This window comes from Helicoverpa armigera, chromosome 12 (genome assembly GCF_030705265.1).
Source record: "Helicoverpa armigera isolate CAAS_96S chromosome 12, ASM3070526v1, whole genome shotgun sequence".
Lineage (NCBI taxonomy): Eukaryota > Metazoa > Arthropoda > Insecta > Lepidoptera > Noctuidae > Helicoverpa > Helicoverpa armigera.
The window spans coordinates 4,041,806-4,051,664 of record NC_087131.1 but is presented as its reverse complement, the minus strand read 5'-3'; the positions used below and the strand labels follow the sequence as shown (position 1 = coordinate 4,051,664).

The 9,859-nt window shown below is 33.4% G+C and overlaps 1 long non-coding RNA gene across 1 annotated transcript; it reads right to left on the bottom strand.

Annotated features, from left to right (window-relative positions):
• Positions 1-3,261: 3,261 nt before the first annotated feature.
• On the bottom strand, positions 3,262-4,381 carry LOC110374568 (uncharacterized). Its single transcript, XR_010277000.1, has 2 exons — positions 4,055-4,381; positions 3,262-3,927 (listed from the first exon to the last, which is right to left on the bottom strand). It is a non-coding gene; the product is annotated as an uncharacterized LOC110374568 (long non-coding RNA).
• Between the last annotated feature and the right edge of the window lie 5,478 nt (positions 4,382-9,859).

Sequence of the window (9,859 nt, the reverse complement as noted above, 5' to 3'; positions counted from 1 at the left end):
CACTCAGAGAGTATTCTTGGTTGTAAGAAAAATTGCCCGTGACTGCCATGTTGTTAATTGAAAAGAGCAACTTACTCCGTTGATTAGTGGGGCTTAGATACAGATAGGGCAGGACTGGCTTTCAGAGTATACTGTATTCATTTAACTGGCTATTTACCGCAGTTTCACTTGCACTTGAAGAAACAGAAAAAATAAAGCAAGGGCAAAAATGCCATCCCTCCTAATTTTGTGTCAATAGTTTTGGTCGAGATTTCGTCAGTGAAGTTTTATGAACCTATTGGAATTTCTGATATTAAAAGTATAGGAACATAGGAAGGTGACGCTTCCATATATTGATGGACACGTAGGTATTTAGTAAAATTATGAAATCGTGTGGCAATAGATAGCACCTTTATTATCTATCAATCTCTGAATGTTGATGGGATTGAGCTATCTGCGAATCGAGTTCGAGAAGTTATTACGCCATATAGATGTGAAAAGTAGCTTCGGTGTAAGTACAAATAAAAATTATAAGTTTCTTTGATTAAAAGGAAAATTTTAACATCAAAACAATCATTTTCATCATAATAACAATAACAATTCACTATGCTGTCTGTTCCAGGAACTTTTCGAAGAAGGAAAATAATGAATTTATTTTAATGAAGGATCAACTTTCAAGTATAAAAAATAAACATGTGTACTGGATGTTTTGTACACAAAGTACCTAATTAAGTACTAATTAATATTTCAAGTAGTAATTTGTTTATTTTTTATAGGTTCGTTGAGATTTTTTTCTTGGGTTTAAATTGTTGTTGAAGAACGGATCTTGAAGGATTGGCGTCCTAGAATAGAATGAAATAGAATGCCTTTGCCTACACTGTTCAGTCCACTTAAATGCGTAGCTTTATCAGATCAATATTATAGTATTTGAATCACACAGTCTGAAGGACATGGTTTTATATTTAGAAGAGGCGCACATAATCCCATACATCTGTTTCTTTATATAAGTGCAATCAACCCAACCTCTTTAATACGTAGTAGGCTACTTAGTACTAATTAAGGTCTTGGTCTGGGCTCTGTAATGTATGTATTTTGAAACATACGTATTTACTGAACGTGGAATTTACAAACTGAATGACATAATGTAACTATTGAATCATTCAAAATAATAGATATTCTTGAACGCGAAATAAGACAATAATACAACCTTTCTATTTATTTATTTTAATTTCTATAAAGCTGTATGTAAATTAAACATATTTGTTGGGGACATTAACAAAGCTGACAGTTGTATGCTAATTGTTAAGTGTTTGTAAACAAATACACTGCGTGATACCAAATAGAATCATTGATAAGCTCCGTCAATATTTGTATATTGCAATACAGTAGTCAGTTAATTAAAAGGACAAACTGACAAACATTTACCATCAAATGAACATATTACATATTAAATGAATAGAAATCCATTGTCTTTTGTTGAGGCTACAAAAAAATTACGATTTTTAGGTAACACAGGATCCAGTTCACTTTTAATTTATAAGCGTGCAAGAGTATATGAATATCTTATACTAGCCGTTTTCCGGCGGTTTCGTCCGCGTTCCGTGTGCTACTACTGCCCGTACCTGGATAAAATATAGCCTATGTTACTCGGGAAGAGAGTAGCCTTAAAATAGAAAGAGATTTTTAAAAAATCGGTCCTGTAGCTTTTTAGTTTATCCATTACAAACAAACCTACGTTTTCTAAAATCAATTGACATAAGTACCACAACATCTACAGAGGGATAGATGACCATACAGGTATGTTACTTCGAATTGAATCGTAGACTCCGTGGATATCCAAGTCCTGCAGGCTTATAAAGGAGGCTTGCAATCGCAACAATTCAGCCTGCACAATAGAAATAGCGGACCCATTCTATCTCATACGGCACTGTCGTAGCGACCATTGTTTCAAACGACCTGACATTCAAGTTTTAATTGAGGTACTGGATACTGGTGAGGAATTACTGACGATAACTCGTTATAATTATCAATTATCTATTAAATCTGATTTCAGTATTATCAGATGCATCTGATTACCAGATCGTAGCTGAGTACCAGTGTTTTACATGGAGCGATGCCGAAGTTACGACTGCCAAATGACATCTTTGACCTATCGAGTGTGCCTTTCGAAACATGGAGGAACTCGTCGACAATATGGTCACTCATCCACGGATCTTATGATCTATCGATGAGGGCGGCTGTTATCTAGGTGAGCTATCTCTATTAACTGTTTTCTAGTTAATATCACATTTTGATGTTTAGTAAATCAAGAAGACAAGTCATGGTCAATGTCTTATCTTGACACTAATAGCCCTCCGCTGTAAAGACTTCCTGAGAACAGAAAAAAATAAACGTATTTTTTGTGGGCAATCTTATAAAAATTAAAGCTTCCTTTTGGCGTCTAGACCAACTTTTGTACAAGTTAAATACTTAAGTTTGTGTTGTATAATTTGTTGCTATTATTGTTCCGCTAAAAGCTCTCGTTTAGACGTAACTTTTTCTTTCCTTTAATAATTATTCGCTTGATAAGTTTTAATAACGAGAAAAGTCTGGGCTTCACTATAATAATACTAATTAAAATCAACTCCAACTTTTATATTACAAGTATTATTCTTAGAAAAATGTACTTACATTACTGGATACTTACATACGACCTTACATATTCGTAGGTTATCGGTTTTACGGTCGCCTCACAACCAACACAGGAAATTGAAGTTCAGCCATTTTAAATCATATCTCCTTATATAAAGTTATTACAATATATTTCGAAAAGGTCTAATAACCTTGAATACCTACTATGTAAGTCGTAATAACTTCGTATGTTATAAAACATATGGAAAATGTAGATGGAAAAACTTTGAGGTAATTTTAGATATAGTTGGTATGAGGTAGATATACCTAGTTACACGGTTTTTCAATATCAGTGTCAAATAGATGGGATCTAAATTATAAATTGCAAGTGAAATATTGTTTTTAGATGAAAAATGGTCATTAAAAGCAGGTACCAATGACCATTATGAAGTTAGTTCATCACAATAAAGGAAGAAAAATGTTCTATCAACTACTTATCAAGATACTTCAAGTGTGAACCTTCCTAACGATATTGCTTCAACTTTCTAAGAAATATTCAATGGACTTTAATTACTTGTTTTTGTTTTCAAAATACAAAGAAACTGTTTCTTATTAATGTGTATTCTCACTAAGCGCAAAAAATATACTTTAAGTAACATAATTAAGACACCATTTAAAACTGCTTTGGTAATTTATTATGTACAAACACATCTTAAAGTAGCTCTTAATCTATTGGCCTAAAGTTAATTTGTTACAAGCTTTACAATAAGGGTCTAAGTCACAGCGGCACACTTTAAACGGAACAGATCCATCAAAGGATTTACTGTAGTCCCACAGAACTGATACACTCCCGCTCACGTACGGCTCATGAGACTCGTTAGTAAGTAGCACAGATTCACAAAATACTTGGTCACCTAACAACATTGCCACCACTGTCGTTTGCGCTCCGTTATAATCTATTTTACATTTCCATGGAGTAAACGCCATGTACAAATGTATTTGAGTAAGTTTCACAGCAATAATTTGTTTTGCTCCACTTTTTAGAGTCTGTATTTCTTCCGGTTGCACGACCCTGGGACAGAACTGCGGCCCAGCCATTATAGAGGAGTACCCTTGGGGGAAAATTATGTTATCGTTGCCGCATGATTGCTTGGTGCATTTACTTTTGGTAACACACCATGTGCAGAAACTTTTAGATATGCAAGACGCACACGAAGATATTTTTTTGCATTCCTCCTCTTTAGGGTCGCCAGTTGGGTCTTGGAAACTTGGTGTTACGCTTGCCAGAACTAACAAAGCTGCTATGACGCCGTTACACAACATCTTGTATTTCTGCAGCTGAAACAAAAGACGGAACAATTGAACTCAACTATGCTTTGTTACATTCCTTATGTTTTTTTTTTCATTAAATTTATTTCAAAGTAGAACATGGATTTTTTTTTGTTTATCTAGCCAAACAACTTACCAGGCGTAAGTATCAATATGCAATGGAACATCAATAGAGCGTTAAGTAGTTTTAATCGTCGCTAACTGTCTATAAAGTAAATGTAAAGGTTAACAGCAACAGAGATAAGTATCTATTATACAATTTATACACATTTATCAGTCAGGCCATCAACTTTACTGATAAAAGGTCGCATGAAATTTTCCAATGCATTGTAAGCAGTATACAATACTATCGTAATTTGAAAATGTTTCGTATCTTTAAGGAAAATCTGGACCTTTTCATAGAGGTTGGTTGACTAAAATGAAGGTAGGTATAACAATGTTTTCCCTGAACCGTTATGAGTTAGAAAATGAGATACCTAGTCGTATATGGTATAAGTTGTAAGACTCGTTTAGATCTTGAATATTTACGATTTGTTGGAATCAAAGCCAATATATTTATGGTACCTCTATTGATGAAGGATATTCACAGAATTTCTATCAAATATTTACATTTCTCGGATCAATGTTTCAATCGAGTGCGTGATATTTTTATAAACAACTAAATCAATGATTCTGTTTATATTTTTAAGGAATTAAAGTAGTAGTATTATCAGCAATTTTTGAGATACGAACACAAATATTTGTACCTCAAAAATGCCCGGTTATTGAATGAATATTTTTATGTAGGTAATTTTCTCTGTTAGTTCACAAAAGTAATTAATCGCCCTATAAAATATTTTTGATGAAGTGCACCAAAATGTTCAATATAAATATTTTAATCCCAATTAAATCACAAATATTGGTTTCGGTCATGTTTAAAAATCCACTATCCTCTGCCCCGCAAGTTAAAATGAGTTTCAGCTATGTACTCGGAATCGTGTCGTAAACGTAGGAAACTTGGACTATTCCGATACTCAATCGGGCATTTTATACTAACGTTTTTAACATTTTATAGAGGAAAAACTCTTAAAGAGAGTTAGTATGTATTAAATACTATTTCGCGTGTGCCACGCTTTTACTTACAAACTACTTTGAAAATGTACGTAAAACTCATTATGTAGGTAGTTTTCTTTAACTACATATAATGGGTTAGCTAATGTTTACATGCCAGTTTTCACATAAAAACTGAACATTATATTTTTTTATTCGAAACGCCAGGATTTGAACGGAATAACAAACAAATAGAATTTCACAAACACAAACGGCCGGAGCAAAAACAACTGGCTGTTGATAACACTAATATTTGCTTCAAACTTCGCAGATAGATAAAGTTACTTTCACATTTATGAATATTAGTTTGCGTGTGATGATTTGAGAATATGCATGCGAACTACAGTCATATGCTATGTTAGGGGAGCCAACAATGTTTTAAAATTGCGCTTATTGCTTGGTAAAGAGCGTAGATTAGGAGACTTTAAAAAAGTTGAACTGACTGATACATGAAAATAGGCAAAACCAACCACAATAAAGTAAACTAGTACATACGGCAATTGATTTTAAATAACATCACTAATACCCAAAATTCCAAATATTTAAACTATACAATTCATAATTGAACATTTTAATTAGCGAACTAAAATAACACAGGCTAAATGATTATTATTTCACATCCGAACAATAATAGATGCAGAATGACATTGTGGCTTATCGGAAATTGATAACGTGAGACGAACACGTGTTTCGATACATGCGCAAAGCATGTTTGACCTGCAGGTTATCCCGTCACCTCTCACATAGGAAGCTAGGAATTCCTGATTTCACACGCTTGCTTGAATACGCGTGAGAGATCTTACTTATGTTTGCCGATTGTTATTGAAGAGTAATGAAAATAGATTTTATTGTTTTGTCTTAATGTCATGTTTACATGATATTCTTGTTTTACATGTTTGATTAGTAGGTTTCTGTTAAAGGTTGACAGGTCATCATGAGAACCTATTCTTGTATGTTTTGTTGTTCAGTTTTCTAACACAAAAGCACTGTTTTCTAATACATAAACAAGGTCACGGGTTTTGGATTATCTTTATTTGAATACAAGCATAAATAAGTAATACATATCTATAAGACCTCATACTATAAACGTGAATGTATTATAAATAAAATTCCATTTCCAATATCCTCCGATCTTTATTCACACTGACTGTGTCCCAACAATCTCACTTTGCATTCGTAAATAATTTCTATTTGTTTAAAAAATCCCGTTAATTCCCGACTTCGATGTCCATGGTATCAATGTATGAATATTCATAGTATTTATTAGGTATCTATATGTTTGTACAAGTCGATTGCAGAAGGACTATTCTGGTTAATTTTCAGCGTTCAGTTTAAAAGGTAAACAGCGTGGTCCAGACGGCTACATTTCCTATTCTATCTCTTCGAATTGGAATTACTAATTGGTCTGGTCTTAAGTTTGTCTGTCAGTAATTCATGATTATGATTTGCATTCTTAGGAACAATTTGAGAGCGAACTATTTTCAAACGAAATTAAAAATGCTGAGCTAAACTTCTATTTCTATCTTTGACAGATTCTTCTAGATTGGTCAAGGAACCAGAAGTTCCCGCCTAACGAACGTTACTTGACCAACAAGAAGGCGTGTGGCTTAAATATGGTATCTCTGGTCTTATTGCCTTGCTCCGTGGCATAATCTAAAATTACTACCACTATATTAAGTTGAAGCTTTCAAGAAAATGCTATCTTCAATTTTGAAGAATGCACCCAAATATGTATACTGGACTCGGCACGGTACGACCTGTCACAAATAGTCTGACCGTCGCACAAAGCGCACGCATGTCGTTCGCGCTCCAGTGCCCCTGTATGAAGTTCAACTGTCATAAATTGTACTAAACAATGGCCGATTCGACCGTACACAGCCGTGACGTAACAAAACAGATCACGCCTTTATCCCCACAAGAGAAGAACAGAAATATTCCGAATGCTATTGTAAGTATAAGTATCGAGGGATCAGTATTGAACTAGATATACGTTGTATGGATTATGTATCAAATAACAAGGAAGTAAGTTTATTTATATCTATGTTATTGTTAGACACAATCAAGCGTTTGAGGAAAACGGGCTATGGGAGCTTATTTTTACACTGAAATCTTAAATTGGGATCAGTCTGTAAATTGTTTTTGTCATCATTGTTTATGAGTAGTAGACAAGATATTATAAATAGACAAGTGATTGCTCTCTGTTTAATGAGCTATCGCTCAAAATGTATTTTTTTTTCTAAAATCTGAAAAAATCCTTTTAATATTATAAAAATATATCATAGGTAATCAACAGAATAAACAAAGCTCAATAAAACGGTCGAGATGTTTCACGTTGCTACTCGTACTACACCGAACTCACTGAACTACAGTATTAAAAGTATTTTCAATTTAAATCGCGTACTCAGGTTTGTAGTTTGATTTAATTTAAAACAAAGTAAATTTCTGACAGCCCACTTAGTTTATGTAGTAACAATTTCAAAATGAGCAGAAACTAATTACTTTGATACGTGTATTATACAGACTGCATTCAACCGAAAAAATATTCATTTAACAACAATCTTTCTCCTTTGCCGAAAAAAATGTAGTGCCGGCCGGCATTAGATACATGAACAAAAGAGATGATTGACAAATAAAAGCATGTAAAAGGCGATGCTACCAAAGTGTTGATTAAAATCACAGGAATTCCTCCTTTCATAGTCATAAAAGAAAAATATTTCCTTCGTACAAACGAACATCCCTGGCAAACTTGAATAATCCCATTTCATCGTAGGCCTCACACTATCGTCTACAGGTCACAACACAAGCAAATACAAAAATGGTAACAAATAAATTTTTGCAAGCCATTTTCATGTGAATCCGATAGTTTATTGAGGCGACAAAAAGCGGCGGCGCCCGGTATCTGTCCGTTTAACTGTGACTACCATTAAAATGAATTTTATGTATCTCTGTAAGGACTACTATCGTCAAATGCGAATTATATTGACAACTAGTTACGGCCCGCGGATTCACCCTCGTCTCGAGGGTACTATTACTAGTGAAACCAACATCATGTAGATTACCTATTATGAGATAATGAAATATGTATGTATGTTCTCTTAAATGTAATAATTAGTACCTAACTGCTTGTGATATGACTTTGTTTTATTTAGTTTGTGTCAATCTATTTTCCATATACCTCTAGTCTCTACTTATCCAAAAGTATCTCAAATCATGTATTACGTTGTCGACCTATTAACACCAGAATGTATAATCATTAAGAAAAATCTCTCAGACGTGAGGTATTTTTCTGAATTAACCCGGAAAAGATTTTCTAAAGATTGGATTTGGATATTTTTTCTCGATAACGGAACGATTATTTGATAAAGTAATCAATGAGTTGTTATAATCCAATAATTACCTGCTTATACCTAATTAATATTTCTTTATTATTTAAATGCTATGCAATCTTTTATTATAATCTTGATTGATTTATTTTATCTGATAATATAATTTATGCAAAATTCAAAAGTCATTATTTATATTGCCTAGTCACTTTTTATTGAATAAGAAGAAACTTGCTATATCTATAATTTTATTAAAAGATACAATAGGTACAAATAAATTATACTTAATTATATAAAATAATAGGAAAGTATTTATATCCATTATCTAACTTCAGCAAGTTTTCCAGAAAGCCAATTTGCAAGAAGCGAATTATATCTCGCTTAATTTTTACAGTGTACTTCAGAAACAAAAGAGCATTGTGGAAGGAGTTTCATTTACTGTACACCTTAATATTTTCCGCGGGATTGTACTGAATACCCTCAGTTAGTACATTTTCTGCCATCTACAACATTATGTTAATATAACGATGCCTTTACGAACCATTTCCTTTTCTTGGGTGAGGAGATCCGGGTAGTTAAGGACTGTTTAGCGAAAGAAAAACACCGTTTGGCTTATTAAGTCGCTAAGGCCGATTGTAAATTTTGTAAAGATATGCTTTCTTAGCTTTTACAAATCGGCTTATATTTTAAGTACTACTTCATATATGTTCAAGAATTACTCTATGGTATGTTGTAGTTCGTGCATTTGCATTTGTTAAAAAAGCTTATGTGTTTTATTTACATTTAAACTATCTACAGATATATTGTGTTCTAAGTCAATTTCAAAAACAATTGCAGGCCAAAAATCGCCCACCTTTTCTCCTTTTTTTTAAAATTGAAGACAGAAAGTTTTCTCTCAAACAAACTTGAGGTGTGGGCAAAAAAGGAAAAGGTGAAAATGGGAAAGTAACTTTTGTATTAGAACTGTATCAATATACAGAAACAACGATATGTTTACATTCAGCTATACTTCAAAAAAACGTCACTACACTATACATAATTCATGAACGGATACATTTACGGCTACATGATGTCAATGATAGCTTATCATCGAAAATTCAATACAAAATCTCCACTGTAGAACGTTTGGTTCCAGCAATAGCACTTCAGAATAATCTATATGCATACAGGTACTTAATTCGTGGCCACATACGTTGCTTCAGTGGCAATTGCAGAGGAATGCAGATTGCAGATCTTGGGTGGAAATCTCAGGTACGCCATTAATGTACGAAGGTATCGCACTATTGGATGTATTATTCTACAGTCGATGCCAAATCGTTAAGTTCGAATTCACTCTAATGTTGCACTAAGATGTCTTAAATAGTTTGCATCAACGACTTTACAGTTACAGCCTTTTCATCGTCCCACTGCTGAGCACAGGCCTCCTCGCACACGGAGAATTTGATTGAGCATCAATCAACGTCTTTATGGGTTGTATTTTACAAACATAGAAGAATTATAAGTAAATATTGGTTGTTATAACAATAAAT